Source organism: Nyctereutes procyonoides, unplaced genomic scaffold, assembly GCF_905146905.1.
Source record: "Nyctereutes procyonoides isolate TBG_1078 unplaced genomic scaffold, NYPRO_anot_genome, whole genome shotgun sequence".
Classification (NCBI taxonomy): domain Eukaryota; kingdom Metazoa; phylum Chordata; class Mammalia; order Carnivora; family Canidae; genus Nyctereutes; species Nyctereutes procyonoides.
Window position 1 is genome coordinate 16,736,967 of NW_026575130.1, and position 23,200 is coordinate 16,760,166.

Sequence of the window (23,200 nt, forward strand, 5' to 3'; positions counted from 1 at the left end):
AGAGGTCTGAAATTAAGATGACAGCAGGTTTGGTTTCTTCTGAGGGTCCTGAGGAAAGAATTGTTTCAAACCCCTCTTGGCTGTCTTCTCCCTGTATACTAAAGGTCATATTACCTATTAATAAAGGTAATTAAATTATTAAAGGTAATTAAACAAATGTTAATTAATATTAAAAAATAGAAAAGACTATATGATCATCTCAAGAGATACAGGTAAAGTAATGGACAAAATTCAGTATCCATTTATGATAAAAACTCTTAAAGTGGATGTAGGAGAAACACACCTTGACATAGTAAAGGCCATATATGACAAACTCACAGTTAACATTATACTCCATGATGAAAAGCTAAAAGCTTTCCCTCTAAGATCAGGAACAAGACAAGTATGACAAGTATGTCCACTTTTGCCACTTTTATTTACCATAGTACTGGAAGTTCTAGCCATACTAATCAGACAAGAAAAATAAACAAAAGGCATCCAAATTGGTAAGAAAGAATTAAAACTGTTGCTAGTTGCAGACGACATGAAACAAATAAGGAAAATCCTAAAAAGTCTACCAAAAAATTATTGAAACTAATAAATAAATTCAGTAAAGTTATAGGTTACAAATTAATATACAGAAATGTGTTGGGTTTCAATACACTAATAACAAACCATCAGAAAAAGAAATTAAGAAAAAAATAATCCCACTTGTAATTGCATCAAAAAGAATAAAATACCTAGGAATATATCTAACCAATGAGACGAGAGACCTGTACTCTGAAAATCATGAGACACTGATGAAAGAAATTGAAGAAGACATGCATAAATGGCGAGGTATGCTGGCTCATGGATTAGAAGGATTAATATTGTTAAAATGTCCACACTGCCAAAACAATCTACAAGTTCAGTGCAACCAAATGGCATTAAAAAAATAAATAAAACTAGAACAAATAATCTTAAAATTCTTATAGAACTGCAAAAGACCTTGAACAGCCAAAGCAATCTTGAGAAAAAAGAACAGAGGTATGGAGGTATCATACTCACAGATTTCAGGATATACAATAAAACACTATGTACTGACACAAAAAGACACATAAATTGATGGAACAGGATAGAGAGCTCAGAAATAGGCCCATGCATATATGGTCAATTAATCTACAACAAAAAGGGCAAGAATATACAATGGGGAAAAGGCAGTCTCTTCAATAATGGTGCTGGGAAAACTGGGCAGCTATAAGCAAAAGAATAAAACTAAACTATTTCTTATCCCATATACAAAAACCAACTCAAAATGGATTAAAGACTGACATGTAAGGCCTGAAATTATTAAACTCCTAAAAGGAAACAGTCAGTGAACTCTTGGACATCTTAGTAATATGTTTTTGGATCTGTTTCCTCAAGCAAGGGCAACAAAAATAAAAACAAAAAACAAACAATTGAGACTACCTCAAACTGAAAAGTTTTTGCATGGCCAATAAAACTAAAAGGCAATATACTGAATGGAAGAAAATTTCCAATGATATATCTGATAAGGGATTAATATCCACAATGTATAAAGAATGCATTCAACTCAACACCAAAAAGCAAATATCCAACTACAAAATGAGGAGAGGACCTGAACATTTTTCCAAAAAAGACACATGGATGGACAACAGACACATGGAATGATCAACATCAGTAATCACCAAGGAAATGCAAGTCAAACCCACAATGAGATATCACCTCACCCCAGTCAGAATGGCTAGTGTCAAAAAGACAAAAAAACAAAAAAATGTTGGTGAACATGTGGAAAAAAGGAAACTCTTGTGCACTTTTGGTGGGAATGTAAGTTGGAGCAGCCACTGTGAAAAATAGTATGGAATTTCCCCCAAAAAATTAAAAATAGAAATACCATATGATCCACAATTCCACTTGTGAATATTTACCTGAAGAAAATAAAAACATTAATTCAAGAAGATAAATGCACCCCTATGTTTCTTGCACTACTTACAATAGCCAACATATGGAAACAACCTGTTTCCATTGATAGGTAAATGAATAAAGAAGACGTTATGTATGTATGTGTACAGACGCACAATGGTAGTACTCAACCATAAAAATCTTACTGTTTAGGAAAACAAGGATGGGTGTAAAGGCTATTGTTAAGTGAAATAAATAGGAAAGAAAGAGACAAATACAATATTATTTCACTTATCTGTGGAATCTAAAAAAAACAAATGAACAAACAAAATGAAACAGAAACAGACTAATAAATGCATTGTACAAACAAGTAGCAGCTGGAGGAGAGAAGATGGAGGGGGTGGGTAAAATAGGTAAAGGGGATTAAGAGGTATAAACTTCCAGTTATGTAATAAAGATGTCCTGGGGATCCCAGGATCCAGGATCGAGTCCAGCGTCGGGCTGCTTGCAGGGAGCCTGCTTTTCCCTTGGCCTATGTCTCTGCCTCTCTTTCACGCTCTGTATCTCATGAATAAATAAATAAAAAATCTTTTTAAAAAAGTGACATAGGATATAAGGAAAAGAAATTCCATGATATTATGGAAAAGGTAGAGAAAAGTAAAGATCAAGTAGACAAGAAGGCACAAGACACCACCTTAGATCAGAGGTCCCAAACTGGAGGCCCAAGAACAAAAAGCTAAATTAATTGCCATCATTGAAAAACTAGGGACTATAATTTAAAAGTATAACTTTCTATCTTGTCTTTAAAAAATCTAGAGGTCTGGAACATGGGATGGCATTCCCACGTGAAAATGTTATACCAAGGCTCCAAGCCCCTGAGCCCACAGCCAGTTGGTCTCAATCACTCTTGGGTGTGGGACTTCCCAGTCTTTATTTTGTGCATGGATGCAGCCTCATAATCAGTTCTGTCCATGTGCCCCTGGGGATATTAGGGTCTAGGATCAGTTACTGTTTCCATTTAGCTCACATCATTGCATTCCTGACACATGGTTTGTCTTGCTCCTTCTTGTTACCTGTTTGGGTTCTGTGGGCATTTGAATTTACCTCACTTTATAGAAATTCCTAAAGAGTAAGACTGAAAAACATAAGAATAACAGATTCTCCAACAGAAGCTGGAGCCAAGATCTGAGTGTGGTAATGAGAAAAGATAATAGCCCTAAAAGTCAGATAAACCATGTTTTCCTGATGATTTGCGGGAATTTATTTAACCCCCTTAGGCCTCAGTTTCCTCATCTATAGATGAGATAAAAAATATGACCTTGTTTGGTTCTGAGGATTGAATAAGATAATGCATGAAAACAGATGGTGGATCAAAGCAAGCCATCAATGATTTATAGATAACAATTATTCTCTAACGTTTCATTTCTCAGTTGTAAAATAGTGCGGTACCACATGCCTCACAGCTCTATTGTGAACGTTAAATAAACATTTGAAAAAGCATTTCCTCTTTCCTGGCTTAAGAGCCAATCAATATACATTAGTTTCCCTTCTTCTTTTCTAAAATAAATGTAAAAGAGAATTTGATTTTAGAGTATAACATTTGTCTTGATTGTGATGGAACAGGATCTAACTATGTTGCAGAAAGCATTCAAACACCATCAGAAATAATAAAAAAAAAGTGAAAGGAAACCAAATACTTAGAATCAACTTGCATAAATAGAGGATTGAAGAACACAGCAGTGAACAGTCGGTAATAATCCAAAAAAGAGTAATCATCAGTAGTATTCCCGGCTCTTATGTACCTGGAAGAATAGAGGTTATGAGAGATGCTGTACTTCCTTTTTCTGATCCTGCTACGCTAATAGAAGAAATTAGATTCTCAAAAAAAATAAAAATAAAAAAAAAGAGGTTTGGGCAAAAGGAATAAGAGATGAAAAAAATATGGCAAATTAAGAAAAAATTTTGGAACAAGAAGATAGAAAAATAAGACTGACAATATAAGAATATACCAGAAGATGGATTCTGGATTCTGGAGTTTGAATTTCAGCCCCGTCTCTTGTTAGCTATGTGGCCTTTGGTAAGTTACTTAACTCTCCTAGGTCTCAGTTTCTTCCTCTACGCCTATTTCAATCTTTAAAATGGTTATAAGGATACTAGCTATCTCATTAAAAAGTGTATAGTAAATGAGTTAGCTTAATATATGTAAAGTGTTCAGAACAGTGTCTGGAACATAATAAGTACCACACAAATCTAAACTCTTATTATTATATGAGGCAAGGTCAATGGAGAAAATACTGATTCTTTTTTCTAAATATCATCTTGATTTCAGCTCAATGAGACTCCTTTTGGACTTCTGAACTACAGAACTGTGAGATGATGGATTAGTGTTGTTTTGAGTCACTGTGTGTATGTGATGATTTGTTACAACAGCCACAGAAAACCACTACATGTACTCTCCAGGGATAACCACTAGTATGTGTTTACATGCTCATTCATGCTTTTGTGTGTATGTAGTGTTTTGCGTAGCTAGATTTTTGAAGGTAGAGTTCTTTAAGGAACTACTTTGGAAACAGGAAAAGTGAGGAGAGAAGGAAAACAATGCAGGTAGGAGTTTAATTACTGGTCAAAAATGAAGCAGCCAGTGTCATAATAGTTGACATCCAAAGATGGCCTGAGTCAGCCACAGTCCGCATAGGGAAACACTGTAAATGGTACACACAGGCCAGGCCACAGGGCCCACCAAAGTAACACAAGACTTTCAGGACCACACATACCAGAATCAATTACCAATAAATTGGATGAGTCTCAAAAAAGGTGCAGGAAGTGTGTGTTAATCTAGTTTTGCTAACGGAGAAAAGGACCTCTGTAAAAGGATGCTAGGAGATGGCTGAAAGACAAGGGTAAAAGTTTCAAAAGAGAAAATTAGGGAAATATATCATTAAAAGGTCTTTAGGATCACAGCTAAAATGACATGTCACTAAAGAAGCCTTTCTTGACCACTCTAAACAGGTCCTTGCTCTTTTATTTTCCTCACTGATCCTTGATTATTTCCTTTCTGGCATCTAGCACAATCAAAGTAATATTTGTTTACTTCCCTCTTATTTCATGAGAACCAGGATGATGTCTGTTTTGTTCATCATTGGACATGTAGAGGTAACACACTGTGTCTGGCGCATACTAGAAATTCAAAACACATGGTGTTTGCCAGATGAATAGATGAAAGGAAATCGACACACCTGTTCATATAATATAAAGAAATAAAGAAGATCTTTAGAAAGGAGTGGACTTGAGGATGAAGCATGAGCTCAGGGAATAGATGGACTCAGACAGCAGTGGTGACACATTATAAACCCACATAGCCCCCTGCTGGCCATAGGCAGTGAAGCACTAAGGGCCGATAGCAAACTTCTGACCAAAGACTGAGGAGGCAGGAAGGAAGACAATTATATGGGGTCTCTGAATTCTTTGAATAAAACTTCGTGAATTGAAGGATGAAAGGAAACATACACAACCACATTTGTGTGAATGAGGTTATTGAGCCAGCAGAGATGTGTAAGTCAGTGACATGTAAAGATCTAGAAGAGCTAATTAGAAGGATAGGACACATTCTTGAAAAAAAAGATTCTAGGGGCTCCTGGGTGGCTCAGTGGTTGAGCGTCAGCCTTTGGCTCAGGGCATGATCCCAGGGTCCTAGGATTGAGTCCCGCATCCGGCTCCCTGTGGGGAGCCTGTTTCTCCCTCTGCCTGTGTCTCTGCCTCTCTCTCTCTCTCTCTATCTCTCTCTTTCTCTCTCTCTCTCTGTGTGTGTCTCTCATGAATAAATAAATAAAATCTTAAAAAAAAAAAGAAAGAGAAGATTCTAATAGGTGAAAGGAAAATAGTGAAAATGTGAGGATACTGCAGTTATAGGAAATGGCTGTCTGATACTTAAGGAAGGTTTTTGGTAATTGGAAGTATACAAATATTGTAGTTAAATAATTTTTTGGTATTGGTATTGCAGTTTACATATTTAAATACAAATCTGTAAAAGGTGTACCTAGAATAACTTCAAAAGCAAGATATAAATTTAAGCAATTTTTTCTTTTAAATCCCAGCAGGGAGGGGATCCCTGGGTGGCGCAGCGGTTTGGCGCCTGACTTTGGCCCAGGGTACGATCCTGGAGACCCGGGGTCGAGTCCCACGTCGGGCTCCCGGTGCATGGAGCCTGCTTCTCCCTCTGCCTGTGTCTCTGCCTCTCTCTCTCTCTCTGTGACTATCATAAGTAAATAAATAAAAAAAAATTTAAATCCCAGCAGGGAGGAAAATTGATCATTGATGTGAATGTCCCCTGGGGGAGATAAAGTGTCCTTGCTAGCTGAGCTAGCATGGGATTCTCACAGAAATACTCTAAGTGAAGCAACAAAATGTTCAGGACAGGAGTTGTTCTGTAGAAGCAACATAGAGTAAAATAAAATACCAGTTGTCGCTATATTGTTTGCATTCTCCCCTCCTGATCTTGCTTCTAATAATGTTTTCCTCTTTTTTTTTCTGTACCAACTTTTCTAACTTAGTATTCAGTTCTTTCTCTGATGTAGTCCATAACTATTTAAGAAGGAGTTAATATTTATGAAGCTATTACAATAGTTCTTGGCAATAGTTAAGCAGCTATATAAATATTTGATAAATAAATGCATAATACTAAAATATTTACCCTTCAGGTACAAATTTAGCCCTACATATGCTTTTCTTCATTATACTTGAAATAACATGGCTAACTGTATGAAGTGGAGCTGATGGTTTACAAAACAAGTGGAGAGAAGTATATCAAGAGGATTGGTAAGCTTATGAGAGTTAACTGTCTCATTTTCTTATAAAGATCTTCTTTATTCTATGCTCCTCCATCCCACTTCTCTCCCTTACCTCATGTGTCCAGAAAAAGTCCTAGCTAAACACAATGGAAATTTTATTCTGATATTCTTAAACACCATAGCTCTTGTTTTATTTTTTTATATATTATTATTATTATTATTATTATTTTGCTCTTGTTTATCTATAAAAACAACCTCTTGGGCAGCACCGATGGCCCACCGGTTTGGCGCCACCTTGGGCCTGGGTATGATACTGGAGTCCCAGGATAGAGTCCTCCATCGGGCTTCCTGCGTGGGCCCTGCTTCTCCCTCTGCCTGTCTCTCTCTCTCTCTCTCTCTGTGTGTGTCTGTCATGAATAAATAAATAAAATCTTTTAAAAAATAAATAAATAAAAATAAATAAATAAAACAACCTCTTCCGGGCAGCCCTGGTGGCTTAGCAATTGAGCGCCTGCCTTCAGCCCAGGGCGTGATCCTGGAGTCCCAGGATCGAGTCCCACGTCAGGCTCCCTGCATGGAACCTGCTTCTCCCTCTGCCTGCCTCTCTCTCTCTCTCTGTCTCTCAAGAATAAATAAATAAAATCTTTTAAAAAAAAAAAAAAAAAAAACCTCTTCCCTTTTCTTAGTGGTGGATCACTTCTCCCTTTCCATTCTTAAAAGAAACATGACAAATAAGTGTTTGCTATTACTGTCTCTATATTCATTCTATTGCTCTAGACAAATGGGATACAGATTGAAGAAAATGGAGGCCATACAACAATGCTTTGTCATCAGCAGATGAACCAAGACCAAATTCACGTCTCTTCATCGCCAGACCTCTGACTACATTACAATCCTGCTGGTAGCCGTGGGAAATTTTCCCCTTCCCAGTTGGTGCTGTCTGAACTACATTTAGAACTCTGCAATGTGTGCCTCCTGCCTTGTGTTTCTTCTCTGTCCAAATGTGAGAGCAGGACTGAAGCGAGGGGAGAACCCAAAGCAGGCCTACAGTGCCTGCACCTGCTGGAACGCGGGGTCCCTGGGCTTTCCTCCCAGCCCCCTGCTCCTCACGTTCACCTCTCCACCTCTGAAGTTCCAGCACTCTTCTGTGCTAACTCCTGCTGGCCCCTGGCCCCAGTTCTTACACAGTGTCTGGCTACAGGAGCGATGCAGGAAAGGGGCAAGTTAGGGAAGGGGAAGGAGCCACACAGGGGGCCAGGGTGGGTGGGTAATGAGGACCTGTGCCTGCAACACAGTGAACCTCTGTGAACCACCATACCGACTACTGACTCCACTCCGGAGAACTAATATTCCAATATGCCTTACTTAGTGTAGGAAAGAGGATACTTCACATTTTTACAGAAAATGTTCAACTAGGGAAGAATTGAGTTCATCGAATTAGGCAGGAGTAATTTGTCATAGAATAATTGGCAGTATAGATAAAGGGAGTTTATTTCTAAGATAATAGGAACAATGGAATACTAAGGACTGTATTTTGCTCCAAAGTGAAAGGAAATTCAGTGAAAAGAGCTTTTAGTTTACTGCTCTTATGAGAATTATTGTGGGTGGGTAAAGCAACCAGTTCATTCTTTTGCAAATTAATCACTAATTCTACTTTTTTTTTAAAGAGAAGGAGAGTGGGAGCTGGATCCCAAGCTGTATTCTAGCCTGAGCAGTTTTTCAGATGTTATTTAAATTCTCTGGGCCTCAGTCTTCTCATTCCTGAAATCAAGGGTTTAGTCTAGACCAAAGGTCAGGGACTTTTTTCTGTAAAGGGCCAGACGGTAATTATTTTAGGCTCTGCAGTCTACACAGCTCAACTCTGTTGCTATAGCATGAACACAGAATAAGAAAAAGAATGCATGTAGCTGTGTTCCAATATAACTTTATTTACAAAAGCAGGCAGTGGGCTGGATGTGGCCCGTGGGTTTCAGTTTTCTGACCCCTGATCCAGATCTCTCATTTCCCAAGTGTTCCTTGGAGATTTCTGGGGCTTCTTCTCTGAAGGAAAAAAAGGAGTAGGGAGCCTGGGCAAGTGGGGTTCTGTGGCTCTCACCTCCATTTCATCAGGGAAGCTCTTTTTCACATTTACAAATAAGATTATTTTTAAAGCATCTTCAGTTAAAAAGCAAGTAAAGAAAACATCAGCTCTATAAAGTTCCCTTGAAAATTGCATGGTTCTTAGTAGTGTCAGTCACTCTCATGCTTTGTACTGGCTGTTCCCACCCTGCCCTCTGAAGACCTGATGGTCCCCAGATTTCTCATTCTAGTTCAGAGGCCTCCCTGGATTAGATGCCCATATTCACTTTCCTTCTGGATAACTGTCTCTGTTGGAATGTTCCACAGGAAGCCCATAATCAATACATTCAAAACATAACTCATTATTTTCATCCCAAACCAGACTTCATTTGAGTTAATGGCTCCAAATTCCCTCTGGTGTCACAAACCAGAAACCGGAGACTTCTCTCCTTTTCTCCACTGGAAATCAGTAACTAGTCTGACAGATTTTATCTTGTAATTACCTCTGCTTTAGTATCTGGATCTTACTTCGGACCTGCACTAGCTCTCACCGGGGCTATCATCCAATGAGAGAAAATGAGAGGCAGAAAGAAGGTGGGGAGCCAACTGGTTTTGGCCACTCTCTACCTGTGACAAATGTGTCTAAAGTACAGATCTGAGTAAGAAACTCACCTACTTAAAATTCTTCATTTGTTTCTACCCCACGTAAGAGAAAGCACACGTTGTTCAACCTGAAATTAATACAAAGTCGTCTGTAACTGACCACCACTGATGAGGTGGAACCACATGAAACCACCATTTCTGTAGGTTAAAATGATTGACATAGCAATGTGTTATGATTCACCTCAAACTCTGACCTACTCACACTTCACACGTAAGTGTGAATTCCTTTGCTGGAATGCACATGCCCATCTTCCTCACTGGCCTGATCAATTCATACACAAATCTCACATCCTAGTCCTGGTGACCATTTCCTCCAGATCTTCCAATTCCTCCAAATTGCCAACAGGTAAGAGGTTGCCTCTCTGTGTTCCCATAGCAACCTGTGCAAAGGCCTGAGAAAGCACTTACGCATTGGGTTGAAACGATCTGTTTGTGTTCCAGTGTTCCCCAGGAGACCTTCAGATCTTTGAGAGCATCTTTGTCTCCCCTCTGCCCGGCATGGCACATTCCATTTGTTGAACTGAATGGAATGGAACAAAGCTAGCAAGTTTTTAGCAAAAATTGATCACTAATAAATTAAACTGATTTTGGATTTCATAATTGAGTTTCAGAAGTCTCTGGGGATTTGAGCCTACCTAGTGTTTTCATATGCTAAAAAATGTGTTCGAGGCATGAAGCATTAATTAAATGAACAGGTAACTTTGAGAACTGAATGATAGAATAAGCCAAAGGTCAGGACTTTTAGCCACAATATTTATATCAGAGTAAATGATTTGAGTAAAGGACTTCTGGAGTTCTATTGTGGGAGAAAAGCATTTTTATAGTATGAATAATGCAAACTTTCATTTCCCAGGTCCCTGAATGTGCAAATTGCTTTTTTCTGAATCTCCTCTCTATATGCCAGTTTGCATTGATGAAGATGAGATATTTTAGCCCCTCTCTCCTAAAAAAACAAAACACAACAAACAAACAAAAACATACCAAGAAGACTGTGGGCAGATAGTAATATTAGTTTAGATAAAAAATAACTCACAATTGCAATTATAGCAACTCAGCTGTGGAACTCTATGCAGTGTGGGAACAGACATATATATGGGGCTGTTGGCAGAAGTAAACAAACTTATTCATGTCAGGATAGAATGTTCCCAAATAAAGCTCTCCTGCCTGGTGGAGAAGTAGGCAACAAACCAGCCAGCAGACACTTCTGCTAATTGGTCACATAATTATGTGGAACTCCTAGAGGAGAGCCCTAGAAAAAGGCAATAATTCATCAGCATGTTCATTGTGAGGGCCGGGGCCTGCCATACTGTGGCTAGAAACAAGTGACAGCTCCACAAATTTGAAGAACTGTAGTGAAACAACAAAAAATAGCAGGCTTAAGCAAGGGGCAAATATTGAACACCTCTCCAAATACTGTGTCTGATAGGGGGCTCTCACAGATAAGACTTCATTGTGGCATCCTTCTCTTTTCTTGAAATGCCAATCCCAAGCATTAAGCCATCTTGCTCCTGTGTCAAGATCTGTGTCCGTAAGCATAGCACCAGGTGCAGCGAATAGTAAAGGTTTTTGCATACTTAAAATTCTCTTGCATAGGACGATAGGGAAATGAAGACCGGGAAGGGAGAAAGAGGCCTGGATGCAGAAGCTCCAGGAGAACATTCAGGTTGCAACACATCCTGTGCTCAAGGAGGGCTTCATGCTCTGGATATGGAAGCTACATGTGTGGGGATGTATACAGGACTTGAAGGCTCTTATCATGATCAGTGTGAAATCTGAATATAGTGCATGCTCTTTTTTTCCGCTTCTTCCTCGTCTTGCCTTCTTGTTTCAGAGTTGTGTGGCTCAGTGGAGGAAGCAAGTTGACCTTTCTAAACTCTGTTGTAAAGAGTCTGAATTTACTACCACATCTGGTTCTATATCCATGAGGAATTCATATATATCCCCATTTTTCCTTTGTCTTCATGTGAAGTTTCCTAAAGAGTGTCTGATTTACCTCATATCTCCTTTTATGATTCTCATTCATCATTCTGGCAATGATCTCTAATAGCTTCTTCTAGGCCTGAACCATAACCTTTTTTCTAGTTGTTTTTCATATGTTATGTGCCTTTTCTAATAATAGTGATAGTGAGATGATGGAGTATTATAGTGTTGTGACGTGTTTAGCCACTGTTTACTGAACATCTATTATATACTCCACAGTACTTTGAGAAATTTACATATGTCATTTACTCTCATTTACATATTATCCGATTTTTATTGTCTGTATAAGTCATTGTGTTAGGTATTATCATCTCCATCTTTTAAATGAATAAATGGTTGGTGAAAGTGAGCTTTGGTCACTTCCAGTTGTCATATAGTCAGTAACTAGCAAAGTTGCATTTGATTTCTGTTCTGTTTGACCTCAAAGATAAGCTCCATGTACTTTTGTTGTAAGTGGTTGTTAGTAGTTCTCCACTGTCCTTTTTTAGTTCCTCTTACTCCTGAGTTGGTTTCTCTTTCAAAGTATCCTACGTATTTCATTTAGTACCTTTTATGGCTATTTCCAAATTTGCCTTTCTATTCTAACTCTCATATATGGCATGCCACTACCCTAGCATTCTTAGAGAATGTTCTCAATATTTTTTCAGAGCTTTATAGAAAGAAATAGCATGTGATCATTTTTCTCAAACTTTCACTAATTGAGATGTTTTCCATTTTTCTGAAAGCCTATGTAATTTGTCCTGTTCCCTAAGTATATAATCTTTATGCCAAATTTCAATCTTTTCTATAATAATGTATTAGGGAAATGTAAATATTGTGTCTTTGAATTGTCCTTTTTTAAAGATTTCATGTATTTATTTTAGAGAGAGAGAGGGAGTGAGCACAGGGAGAGAAGTAGAACGAGAGAGAGAGAGAGAGAGAGAGAGAGGATTCCAGCAAACTCTGCCCTGAGTGCAGAGCCCAATGTGGGACTCAATCCATGACACTGAGATATGACCTGAGCTGAAACCAAGAGTCAGACAGATGCTTAGCTGACTGAGCCATCCAGGTGCCCCATGTCTTTGAATTTTCTTGAACTGACTTCCCCTATATCTTCTGAAGAAATTCATTTGATACTTCTGACTGCTTTGTTAAGGAAGTTTTCAAATTGTTGCTGCGTGTATATCAAGAGAAATAAAGAGCTACTATTCCTCCTCTGGCATCTAAAACATAATTTTCAATAACAATTCTGAAAAGTAGTCATTGTGGAGAGAGGAAATTCCTCTATCCTCACTTTTAGCATACCCAAAATCAGGCCTGGTGTGCCTGTTCATAAAGATTTCATTAAGGCAAGTCCTGATCTGATAGAAATAAGAAAAAAAGAAAGACTTCCTTCTTCTACTGGGGATGGGCTATGAGAGAAGGAGGTAGATGCAGATGGTGACAGGGGAGGAAACACGCAGAGGAATCCTAGTTGCCTGAGCATGCTGGAAAAAGTGTACAAGGAGCTAAGGGAAGCCAGACTTGTAACCACTTCCAGTAAGATTCAGAGAGATGGTGGAAAGGCACCAGCAGGAGTGAGTTTAAGAGGTTATACCTTTTATCTGACATAGTCAAACTCATAGAAGCACAAGGTAGAATGATTTTTTTCAGTGCTTAGGGAGAGGGGGAATGGGGAGTTGCTGTCCAAGAGATACAAAGTTACAGTTACACAAGATGAATAAGTTCCAGAGATCTGCTGTATAGCAGTATTTATAGTTAGCAATGTTGTATTATACTCTTAAAAATTTGCTAAGAGGGTAAGTCTTATATTATCTGTTCTTAACACAATAAGAAAAAGAGGTAACCCCTCAGTTTACACAGAGCATTCATGGGGAACGAACGTGCCCAGGTGCTGACTGAGAGGAACACAGTGTTTCTTAGGGCATCTTTGGTCTGTAGAGCCTTGTATTGGAAAGAGGAGGCCTCTGAGAGTGGGGAGATCAATGACCAAAGACCATGTGGTCATTAGTAGTGGAAGTATTTATCCAACAAGTCAACTAGGATTCATTTCAACTCATTAGTCACCAGTACAAGGAGCAGTTGACTAGCCACTCTGTGACAGAGCTTGGCAAGATCTAGAGGACTCTGCATGAATTCATGCCTTCTCCACCAGTCCTGTAACCGAGAGGTCACATGAGCCAGAGTTCTCAGGTATATATGAGGCCATCCTGAAAAGGATCAAGGAAAAGAAAAGATGTTTGAGAGACTAAGCAATTCTAATGATGAAACCAACTCAATCTCATTATAGAAAAAAAAATGTAGGCACAAAAAGAAGGAAACAATACTCACAATCCTATTTATAGATGATAGCTTTTAACATCTTGCAGCAGATCCTTTAAGATGTAACTCAGTAATCCATACCTCCCGATCTTTCTCTATCCTTACTCTCTCTTTCTTTCTCGTGGTTCTGCCATTTACTACTCCTAGGGCCTTGAGAATAATCATCATTTGTAAAGTGAAGGTAATAGTAATATTAATATCTACTTCATAGAATTGCTTTAGGATTAAATATGAAGATGTATATGAATGTCAGTGCATAGTAAATATTCAACACATTTTATATGTTTATTTGTTTTTTTAAAAAATGGGCATAAGATATATTTTTTAAAGTAAGAATATATACTGGATATCTTTTTATATCAATACATAATTTTTCTATAACATCAGTCTAAAGAGTTGAATAGTACTCAAGGATATGACCAGGCCAAAGTTGATTTAATCAATCTTGTATTGTTGGAAATTTAGATTATTTCTGATTTCTCATTACTACAAATAGTTCTCATGCAAATATTCTTAGAGGTACATATCTGGGACAAAAAATTCTTAATTGTTTCTTTAGATTAAATTTCCAAAAGCGCAATTTCTTGGTTAAAGGAAAGGTTTTAAAACTTTGAATACATATTTCCAGATAGCTTTCCAGTAAGGCTGAACTCAAAATTAAGGTGCCTTTTAACAAATCAGCAAGAATATGTCCAACCACATATCCTTCCTCATCTTGACAATGTAACTACAATTCACAGCAAGATAACATTTGCTGTGAATTAAAGTAACTCCACCTGGAACAACAGATCTGACATTTACATTTTCAGGTAGAGTGAAATCTGGGAGAAGAGGGAGGGAGGTTCTCAGTTTACCCCCATAGTCTTTGTGGTTGATGGCCAAATGTCAGACGCAACTATCACATCTGTCTTTTTTTTTTTTTTGAAAATCATTTTGTAAAGCCTCTTGTTTGAAAGATAACTGCATTTTAATTGACTAGCATTCTACATCATTATGTTACTTTACTATCTGAAAATGAAAAAGAAAAAAAAAACTATTACTCTAAAAACCCCTCCGGTCTTGAGTTTAGTTTTCACCCCCGCATGGATCATCATGGCTATGACTTCCTTAGGGATTACTCACAGGAGCAAGAGCAGTCGGCTTCATGCATGGGAAGACTGAAAGCCACTAATCTACAGAACTTAATTTAGAAACAACCTGCAAAAGATAGTTAGGGACTAATGAAGGTTAACTGAACCCTCCCTGGGGATGGTTCTCCTGGCTTAGATGTAACTGTGCAAAGCCTTTCTTTCGCATCTGTTACACCCAGGAGGCCAGAGAAGGAAAGACGACCAACACGAGACATATAGTCAGCTCTTCTGCCTCATTCCTGCTGCCCTACTTAGGAAAGGAGTTCAGTTCAGCCTCAGAAACTAACACACACACTTTCTCAGCTGTACATGGTCATTCTTTCTAGATGAGAGCCCCATGGTACAGTAATTACCAGATTCAATTGCTTTAGTTGTCTTATGACAAACCCTAATGTGGGAACGCACTAAGCTATAAAATGACGATGATATCTTGGTCATTGGATTCAGATGTTTTAAAGAAATTTCTATATTAGATTTCTTTTGCAGTAGGAGTGGCTTGATATTATTGACATTCTTAAAAGAATTAATTACTTCAATGAGTTCTTTTTATCTCCATTTTTTGGAGAAATAATTGGCATACATCATTGTATAAGTTTAAAGTATACAGCATGATAGTTTGATTTACAGATATTGGGAAATGATTACCACTGTAGACTCAGCTAACATCCATCTTTTATATAGATACAATAAAAAAGAAAAAAAGGAAAAACAATTCTTTTTGTGATGAGAACTCATAAGATTTACTGTCTCAACAACTCTCCTATATGTCATGCAGCTACAGTCATCATGCGGTGCATTCCATCTGTAGCACTTACCCCTCTTACAACCCCTTCTTACACCCAGAAGTTTGTACCTTTAGACTACCTTCTGCACTCCCTACTTCCCACCTCTGGAAATCAACCACAGGTCTAATTTCTCTTTCTACCAGTTTTTAAAAATTATTCTATATTTAAGTGAGATCACATAGTATTTGTTTTTTCTCTGATTTATTTCCCTTAAGTGTAATACCTTCAAGGTTTTTGCAAGTGGTGGGTTTTCCTTGTTTTTTTTTATAGCTGAGTAATATTCCACTGCATAAATAAATCCCAACTTCTTTATCCATTCACCCATTGATGGACAATTAGGTTGTTTCCATGTCTTGGCTATCGTAAATGGTGCTGCTATGAACACGGGGTTGCAGATAGCTTTTCAAGTTAGTGTTTTCATTTTCTTTGGATATATTCCCAGAAGTGGAATTGCTGGATCATATGATAGTTCTATTTTTAATTTTTTGAGGCAACTTCATACTGTTTTCTATAGTTGCTATACCAATTTACAGTCCTACCAATAGTGCACAAGGGTTTCCTTTCCTCCACATCCATTCCAGGGTTTGTTATTGCTTTCTTTCTTTCTTTTTTTTTTTTTTTTTTGATGATAGCTTTTTTAAGTGTGAGGTGATATCTCTTTATGGTTTTAATTTGCATTTCCCTAATGATTGGTGATGTTGAGCATCTTTTCATATACTTGTTGGCCTATTGTATATCTTCTTATATATAGGAGACCTGAAATGTCTATTCAGGTCCTTTGCCCCTTTTTATTTTTTATTATTTTATTAATTTTATTATTTGTTTATTCATTTATTTAGGAAGAGAGAGAGAGGGGAAGGGGCAGAGGAAGAGAGAGAGAGAGTGAGAGAGAGAGAGAATCTTAAACAGGCTCCATGCCCCAGCATGAAGCCTGATGCAGGGCTTAATCTCACGACCCTGAGTCATGACCTGAGCTGGAATCAAGAGTCACAGTCCCAGGTGCCCCAGTCCATTTTTAAATTGAGTTACTTTTTTTTTTTTTTTTTTGCTATTGAGTTGTATGAGTTCTATATATGTTTTGAATATTAACCCCTTAGCAGATATATAGCTTGCAAATATTTTTTCACACTCTGTAAGTTGTCTTCTCATTTTGTTAATGGCTTCTTTTGCTATGTAGGAGCTTTTTTTATTATTATTATTATAGTCACAGAGAGAGAGAGAGAGAGAGAGGCAGAGACACAGGCAGAGGGAGAAGCAGGCTCCATGCACCGGGAGCCCGATGTGGGATTCGATCCTGGATCTCCAGGATCGTTCCCTGGGCCAAAGGCAGGCGCCAAACCGCTGCGACACCCAGGGATACCTGTAGGAGCTTTTTAACTTGATGTAGTCCCAGGTGTTTAATTTAATTTTGTTGCTTGTGCTTTAGGTGTTGTATCAAAAAATCATTACAAGACCCATGTCAAGGAGCTATATTTCTATGTTTTCCTCTAGGAATTTCATGGTTTGAGGTCTTACATTTAAGTCTTTAATCCATTTTCAGTTAGTTCTTGTGATTGGTAAAAGATATGGGTCCAGTTTCATTCATTTACATGGAAATATGCAATTATCTCTGAACCATTTATTGAAAAGACTTTTCTCCATCAAGTAATCTTGGCTTCCTCATCAAATGTTAGTTGACCATATATGCTTGAGTTTCTTTCTGGCTCTCAGTTCTGTTCCGGTGGCTTATTTGTCTGTTTTTATGCCAGTACCATACTATTTTGATGACTGTGGTTTTATAGTATAGCTTGAAATCAGAAGATGATGCCTTGTGCCTCTATTTTTTTTTTTTAAGATTTCATTTATCTGAGAAAGAGAGAGAAAGAGCATGAGTGGTGGGGAGGGGCAGAGGGAGAAGCAAAGTCCCCACTGAACAGGCAGCCTGATGCGAGGCTCAATTCCGGGACCTTGGGATCAGGACCTGAGCTGAAGGCAGGTGTTTGACTGAGCCACCCTGGTGCCCAATTTTGGGTCTTCTTTCTCAGGGTTGCTTTGTATTCAGGATCTTTTGTGGTTCCATGTACATTTTAGTATTGTTTGTCTACTTCTGTAAAAAAAATCCATTGCAATTCTAATAGAAATTACACTGAATCTATATAGATGGCTTTGGTAGTATTGATGTTTTAACAATATTGATTTTTTAGTCCACTTATTTGTGACCTCAGTTTATTTCATCAATGTCTCATAGTTTTCAGGGTAGAGATCTTTCACTTCTTTAGTTAAATTTATTCCTAAGTATTTTATTGTTTTTGATGGTACTGTAAATGGGATTAACTTCTTTATTTCTTTTTCAGAAAATCTATTGTTAGAGTATAGAAACACTCCTGATTTTTGTATGTTAATTTTGTATCCTGAAGCTTCACTGAATTTATTAGCTAGATCTAAGTTTTCTGGTGGAGTCTCTAAGATTTTCTCTATATAAAATCACGTCATCTGCAAATAGAGACAAATTTAATCTTCATTTCAAATCCTGATGCCTTTCATTTCTCTATCTTACCTGATTGCTCTAGCTAGAACTTATAGTACTATGTCAAACAGGAGTGGTGAGAGTGGGCACCCTTGCCTTGTTCCTGATCTTAGAGGAAAAACTTTCAATTTTTCACCATTAAGTATGATGTTAACCATGGGCTTATCATATATGGCCTTTATTATGTGGAGATATGTTTTTTCCATGCCTCATTTGTTAAGAAATTTTTTCGTGAATGGATGTGGAATTTTGTCAAATGCTTTTTCTGTGTGTATTGAGATGATCATATGATTCTTTTCTTTCATTTTACTAATGTGATGTGTTAGAATAATTTATTTGCATATGTTGAACTAGGCTTGCTCGCAGGGATAAATCTCACTTGATCATGGTATATAATCCTTTTAATGTGCTGTTAAATTCAGTTTGCAGTATTGTATTGAGAACTATGTTCATTGAGGATATTGTCCTATAGTTTTGTTATCTAGTGTGCTGTTCTGATTTTGATATCAGAATAATGCTCACTTTGTACAATGAATTTGGGAGTGCTCCCTCCTCTTTGATTAATTGTAAGCTTTTGAGAAGAACTGGGGTTAATTGTCCTTTCTTTCTTTATTTTTGCATTTTTTTATTGGAGTTCGATTTGCCAACATATAGCTTAATACCCAGTGCTCATCCCATCAAGTGCCCCCCTCAGTGCCCATCACCCAGTCACCCCATACCGCCACCCATCTCCCTCTCCACTACCCCTTGTTTGTTTCCCAGAGTTAGGAGTCTCTCATGTTTTGTCACCCTCACTGATATTTTCACTCATTTTCTCCCCTTTCCCTTCATTCCCTTTCACTAATTTTTACATTCCCCAAATGAATGAGACCATATAATGTTTGTCCTTCTCTGATTGACTTACATCACTCAGCATCATACCCTCCAGGTCCATCCACGTCAAAGCAAAAGGTGGGTATTTGTTGTTTCTAATGGCTGAGTAATATTCCATTGTAGATAGACCACATCTTCTTTATCCATTCATCTTTCGATGGACAACGAGGCTCCTTCCACAGTTTGGCTATTGTGGACATTGCTGCTAGAAACATGGGGGTGCAGGTGTTCCGGTGTTTCACTGCATCTGCATCTTTGGGGTAAATCCCCAGCAGTGCAATTGCTGGGTCGGCGGGCAGATCTATTTTTAACTCTTTGAGGAACCTCCACACAGTTTTCCAGAGTGGCTGCACCAGTTCACATTCCCACCAACAGTGCAAGAGGGTTCCCCTTTCTCCACATCCTCTTCAACATTTGTGGTTTCCTGCCTTGTTAATTTCCCCCGTTCTCACTGGTGTGAGGTGGTAGCTCATTGTGGTTTTGATTTGTATTTCCCTGATGGCAAGTGATGCAGAGCATTTTCTCATGTGCATGTTGGCCATGTCTATGTCTTCCTCTGTGAAATTTCTGTTCATGTCTTTTGCTCATTTCATGATTGGATTGTTTGTTTCTTCGGTGTTGAGTTTAATAAGTTTTTTATAGATCTTGGATACTAGCCCTTTATCTGATATGTCATTTGCAAATATCTTCTCCCATTCTGTAGGTTGTCTTTTAGTTTTGTTGACTGTTTCTTTTGCTGTGCAGAAGCTTTATATCCTGATTAAGTACCAATAGTTCATTTTTGCTTTTGTTTCCTTTGCCTTCAGAGATGTATCTTGCAAGAAGTTGCTGTGGCCAAGTTCAAAAAGTGTGTTGCCTGGGTTCTCCTCTAGGATTTTGATGGAATCTTGACTCACATTTAGATCTTTCATCCATTTTGAGTTTATCTTTGTGTATGGTGCAAGGGAGTGGTCTAGTTTCATTCTTCTGCATGTGGATGTCCAATTTTCCCAGCACCATTTATTGAAGAGACTGTCTTTTTCCAGTGGGTAGTCTTTCCTCCTTTGTCAAATATTAGTTGACCATAAAGTTGAGGGTCCACTTCTGGATTCTCTATTCTGTTCCATTGATCTATGTGTCTTTGAGCCAGTACCACACTGTCTTGATGACCACAGCTTTGTAGTACAACCTGAAATCTGGCATTGTGATGCCCCCAGCTATGGTTTTCTTTTTCAATATTCCCTTGGCTATTTGGGGTCTTTTCTGATTCCACACAAATCTTAAGATTATTTGTTCCAACTCTCTGAAGAAAGTCCATGGTATTTTGATAGGGATTGCATTGAATGTGTAAATTGTTATGGGTAGCATAGATATTTTCACAATATTAATTCTTCCAATCCATGAGCATGGAATATTTTTCCATCTCTTTGTGTCTTCCTCAATTTCTTTCAGAAGTGTTCTGTAGTTTTCAGGGTATAGATCCTTTACCTCTTTGGTTAGGTTTATTCCTAGGTATCTTATGCTTTTGGGTGCAATTGTAAATGGTATTGACTCCTTAATTTCTCTTTCTTCAGTCTCATTGTTAGTGTATAGAAATGCCATTGATTTCTGGGCATTGATTTTGTATCCTGCCACACTACCAAATTGCTGTATGAGTTCTAGCAATCTTGGGGTGGAGTCTTTTGGGTTTTCTATGTAGAGTATCATGTCATCTGCGAAGAGGGAGAGTTTGACTTCTTCTTTGCCAATTTGAATGCCTTTTATTTCTTTTTGTTGCCTGATTGCTGAGGCTAGGACTTCTAGTATTATGTTGAATAGCAGTGGCGAGAGTGGACATCCCTGTCCCATTCCTGATCTTAGGGAAAAGCTCCCAGTGTGAAACCCTGCATCTTTTGATGGGATCATTTAGTCCATTCATGTTCAGAGTTACTATTGAAAGATATGAATTTGTGTTATCATAATATCTATTCAGTGTCTGTTTTTCTGGACTATTTCTTTGGATTTCCTCTTTCTTTTACAGAGTCCCCCTTAATATTTCTTGCAGAGCTGGTTTGGTGGTCTCATATTCTTTCAGGTTCTGCCTATCTTGGAAGCTATTTATCTCTCCTTCTATTCTGAATGAGAGCCTTGCTGGATAAAGTATTCTTGGCTGCAGGTTCTTCTCATTTAGGACTCTGAATATATCCTGCCAGCCCTTTCTGGCCTGCCAGGTCTCTGTGGAGAGGTCTGCTGTTAATCTAATACTTCTTCCCATATAATTTAGGCATGTCTTGTCTCTTGCTGCTTTAAGGATTTTCTCTTTTTCTTTGGAATTTCCAAGTTTCACTATTAAATGTCAAGGTGTTGAATGGTGTTTATTGACTTTTTTTTGGGGGGGGACCTCTCTATCTCCTGGATCTGAATGCCTGTTTCCCTCCCCAAATTAGGGAAGTTCTCAGTTATGATTTGTTCAAATGTGCTTTCTGGTCCTCTGTCCCTCTCAGCATCCTCTGGATCCCCAATTATACATAGATTTTTCCTTCTGAGGCTGTCATTTATTTCCCTTAACCTTTCTTCATGGTCTTTTGTTTTTCTCTTTTTTCCTCAGCTTCCTTCCTTGCCATCAACTTGTCTTCTATGTCACTCACTCTTTCTTCTACTTCATTAATCCTCATTGTTTGGACCTCCAGTTTGAATTGCATTTCATTTAATTGATCTTTAATTTCGGCCTGATTAGATCTAAATTGTGCAGTCATGAAGTCTCTTGAATCCTTTATGCTTTTTTCCAGAGCCACCAGTAGCTTTATAATTGTGCTTCTGAATTGGCTTTCTGACACTGAATTGCAATCTAAATTCTGTAACTCTGTGGGAGAGAGTACTGTTTCTGATTATTTCTTTTGTGGTGAGTTCTTCTTTCTAGTCATTTTGCTCAGTGCAGAGTGGCTGTATGAGCAGGCTCCATCAAGAATATAAACCACAACCTAAGTAAATTTCACCCTAGATTATTCTGCTGAGGTCAGAGACCAGAAATTGAAAACAAAGATCAGAACAAAATAAAACAAAAGGACCACTAAAGTAAAAACAAATTTTAAAACAAAGTAGTAAAAAATAAAAGGCCAGGAATCCTAAAGAAAAAAAGAGAAGAAAACGAAAAAGGAAAAATTAAAAAAAGAGAAGAAAAAAAGGGGGGGGGACTGGGAGATGGTGGTGGTGGTGAAGAAGTTGTAGTGGAGGGAGAATATAGTCTACCTGAGGGGTTCTAGAGGTTGATCCTGTTGTTTCTGAGTATATTAAGTCCTGTATATTAGAAATGCTCAGTCCCAAATTTATATAAACCAGAAATACTTGTAGAGAGCCCCAACATTGATCACCAAACATAAATGAGATAAAAGAGGAGGGCAGAATGGGAATGAGGAATCTCATAGAATGAACCAGCACGGTATACCACTTGGTTCTGGGTGTATAGTGGTCATGTTTTAGAAGGTATTAACTTCTGCCATTGTAGAACAAAATGAGGCAGAGAAAACAAAAAGCACAAAACAAAACAAAACAAACATATCTTGTATATCTCCAAATTGAGTATGTTGAAGGGAATCTAGAAGTGGAAAATATATCTGGGACCTGTAATTGTAGAAATATGAAAGTCAAAAAGGAAGAATCTTAAAAATGAAGAGGTGGTAAAATATTGTAGTTAAGGTGGGAAAAGAGAAAAAAAACTGGAAATTTACAGTCTGATATAAAAATGAGTTGTACTGGAAAAAGGAAGGGAAAAAAAGGAGGGGTATCCTCTGGTTCTATATACTCTAAATCCCTCGACTTCCTCTGGAACTTTCCAGCACTGCATGGTCAAGAACTTGCTCTTCCCCGGTCTTTCCACCTGGTCTTCTGGGGGAGGGGCCTCCTGTGCTGATTCTCAGGTGTGTGCACGCGGGGGAGCTGCCCCGCCCCCTGTCAGGTACACGGCTCAGTGGGAGCTGTTGACCCCGTGAGGCCTCTGTTCCCTGGCGCCCCGCTCCATCCAGGCACAGGGTGACACCAGGAGGAACAACCCCACTGGCAGCGGCCAGCTCTCCAGCCCTGGAGTCAGCTCCCCCAGTAACTACCCAGTCTCCCAGTCTGGACTGCCCTAGATGCTCTGGGGGCGGGGGCGCTGATCTGCACAGCTCCGGGCGCCCAGCGGCAGGAGAGTCCTCGCTGTCCTGTACCCTCCCCACCTCCACCTGTCCCGGGGGGAGCACAGGATCCCAGCTGTGTCCCCCGGCACCCTGGGGCCCAGGG